This window comes from Bombus impatiens, unplaced genomic scaffold (assembly GCF_000188095.3).
Source record: "Bombus impatiens unplaced genomic scaffold, BIMP_2.2 scf_0273, whole genome shotgun sequence".
NCBI lineage: Eukaryota > Metazoa > Arthropoda > Insecta > Hymenoptera > Apidae > Bombus > Bombus impatiens.
The window spans coordinates 2,451-5,774 of NT_176692.1; the positions used below are offsets into that span (position 1 = coordinate 2,451).

General features: G+C 51.0%; 1 long non-coding RNA gene across 1 annotated transcript in view; it reads right to left on the bottom strand.

Moving 5' to 3' along the window:
- Positions 1 to 709, bottom strand: part of LOC117151550 — a 2,723-nt gene extending 2,014 nt beyond the window's left edge. The window contains exon 1 of the long non-coding RNA XR_004461574.1: positions 566 to 709. This is a non-coding gene — a long non-coding RNA (uncharacterized LOC117151550). The remainder of the gene's footprint in view (positions 1 to 565) is intronic.
- Positions 710 to 3,324: the final 2,615 nt, after the last annotated feature.

Sequence of the window (3,324 nt, forward strand, 5' to 3'; positions counted from 1 at the left end):
ACAGCGCCCGGGCAACCCTCGAAGCCATTGGAGTTGGGATACGCCCAACCAGCGCACTCGGTACTCAGTACCGGTTACCTTAATTATTGGCCCGCAGGAGGCTCTATCGTCTCAGGTCGAACGGGGCGTTTCCAAGCCCTTCCGTCTTCCGGGACGGTATCCGGAGCAGGTGGGACGCTGCTCACCCGCCGAAGGCCACTCGGAGGACTTTGTCCTCCTTAATCCAGCCCTCTTGCCAGCATTTGGCCACAACCACTGCCACCACGAGTCCATACCCATTATTGGTCGAGCCAAGGGTTCGCTACGCCCTCTGGGCTAACACTCGACCGCCCGTGGTACCGTTCATATGTCAACGGTGGGACCGCGCATGTGGATGTACCGCCACGTCTCTGCCGCACGGCTTACCTGCTAACCGGCGGTCAGATCCAGATGAGACTCACGTAAGCGGGAGTTGAGGAAATGTACCTCGGCGGCTCTCCCGACGGTCTCACCCTTGGCTTCAGGATCGTGGGTGCGCTACTACCCAAGGCTCCGTGGGGAAGACTTAGTCTTACACCACAGCAACCTTCCTTGCGGTGTACATAGAGGACTCACGTAAGCGGGACGCTTGTCCCGACGGTCCTCCCTGGCTGCGGGAACGTGGGTTTGCCAGCCCCCATAGACTCGCAAAAGCGAATCCTCCCTGCGGAGGGCCAGACGAGGCAGCTGGGAACCTCGAAATGCTCCAGGGCCGTCAGTATCCTGTCCCACGGCATGCAGTTAAACGCGTTGACGATGTCCAGGGAAACCGCCAGCGCCACGTCGTTCCGGGAAACTCTGTCCTCTGCCAGTGCCCGCACGCGTCTGACCGCGTCAGTCGTCGAGCGTCCCTTCCAGAAGCCGTACTGGCTTTCGTGCCAACTCTCGAGTAGTTTGCTGACCTCGTCTAGCAGGCATATCGGCCGGTACGCTGACGGCGAGGTCGTCGGTCGGCCCTCTTTATGGAGCAGGACCAGTCTCGCCGTCCGCCACGCCCGGGGGTAGACTCCCTCCCTCAGGCATCTTGTGAAGAGGTGCCGGAGTCTGGGGGCCATGACCCCCATCACTTCCCCCCAGATCCGGCCAGGGATTCCGTCCGGGCCCGGTGCCACGTTGCGGGAGGTCATTCTTCTGGTTGCCTCCCATATCCCGCCTCCCATATCTTTTCCTCTGTGACTTCTCAGTCATCCCTCCATTCCAACGTCCGCGTCGGTTCCCGCGACCGTTCTGTCGCCCTGTCTTCTTGCGAGGGGAACAGTGTCGCCATGATCTGCCGCAGCAGCGCAGGTTCCATTTCCGTCGTTGCCAGGGATCCATTTCCGTCGTTGCCAGGGGGCCCTTCGCGCGCAGTTTCCGCGTCACCGTCCTATACGGCCTTCCTCATGGGTCGGCATCGACTGTTCCGATCAGTTCGGACCAGGCACGGTCCTTCGCGTTTTTGATCTCCTTTTGCAGCGAGCGCCGTAGCACGCGGTACGCCCGGTAGTGCGAGGAGACTTCTTCTTCGTCGCGTCGTCGCCAGCGGCGGGCCCTTAGGTACTGTCTTCGGGCTCGGATGCATCTCGTCCTCAGCTCCGCGATGTCAGGGTTCCAGTAGACTGCCCTGCCTCGCACCGTACCTAGTGTGGCGCGTGGCATGGATGCGTCGCAGATTGCTGTCATGGCTCGGCGTAGATTCTCGGCTTCCTCTTCCACGTTTGTCTCGGTCATCGTCGTTGGGGCCTCCCAGCTCCAAGCTGTTCCTATGGCAGCCTCCCGGAGTAGATCCCCGTTCATCTCCTTAACCTTCCATCTTGGCGGTGGGCGCGCGTGTCCCCTCCTCGACAGGCCGCGACCCTCGCCTGCAGTCCACGTTCGGGGTCCAGCTATGTCCGCCTCCATGAATATGTAGAGGCGCCAAAATTTGACAACGAGATGATGACGTACGGTTTATCTCACGCGACGTAACTCGGTTTTTCGCTACATACAGCAAATTTCTTTTTATGAATAGTATTTTGGTTCACGCATACCTGAAATATAATTACGATGTAATTTTGTTAAATTGAAAATGGCGATATTGGTGAATTATAATACAATTATTCAGTTTTTCTACAAACATTGTGGCCTTTTTCCTACTTAGTTCGATAATTTTCAATTTTAAGGTGTTGAACAATTTCATTTCGTTGTAATTTAAAATTTGTTAACAAGCACTTTTCACAAACTGACCGCTATTACTTGTCTTTGGATCGTTGTTTTGTGAATACGGTGAATGTAAGAATAAGGAACAAGAGAAGCAATTGAGATACAACGAAATACCTTACAGATTTTATATCTAGACAAATAAAGTCAAAAGAAATAGAATTTAACCAGTGTCTGGATCCAATTGGGCTAGTCAGCAAATAACGGAAGTTGTTTAGTTTAGTGTCATAAGAAGCCAAAGGTATCTCTAAACGACGGATTTAGTATTAACATTCATTGTAACTTCAAAGAGCTGTGTCGGACTTAGGTATCGTCTTCTGTGCAGTTGACTAAACGTTGCGCATTTCGAGTGTTTAGCTATTGTCCAATATCATTTTGATCGTAAGATTCTCAAAAATCCAATTAAATAGTTTTATATCAATGAAATAAAAAATATGAAAACTTCGTTTTTCTTACTTTGAAAATTTATGAGTAATTGCGTTATCGCTGGAGCAGACAAAGAAAACACCGGAAACTGCTTGCAGTGATCAGTTCCGCGAAGTAGTGGGGATAACTCGTATCCGCTTAAAATTTGAAGAGACAAATTTTCGACTCTCTCAGCGACGTTTATTTTGTCACGTAATAAATGTCGAGGTAATATATATGTCGGGGACGACGTTTATTTTGTCACGTAATAAATGACGAGGTAATATATATGTCGGGTTTACATTAGAATTAGGGTTAGGGGCGTGAAACGAATCTTTGTTGGGATTACACGTTGTCGTTGCGCAATAGAGAAGACATTGACTAGTGCAAATACGATTATCGTAGAACCGGACAAGTAACCGTGGTAATTAGATACTCGAGGAACTAATGACAATGATCCTAGGTTCAATAACGAAACCGCGGTTGACGGGATGATAGATGAACGTACTCACAAAATCTAAGTCGGACGCGCAATATTCACTGGTCGTAAGCTCTTTTCGTCGATGAGATCGCAAGAAGGAATGAATTTCCGTCCCGATGATGCCACAGAGGAAAACTATAATGGGGTGTGTCTAAGGACACGAGATCATCGGATTCGTCGAGAAAAGCCTTCGTTCAGAAAGTAAGGGAAATTGGCGTTGCTGCTAGTTGGTCAATCTCCAT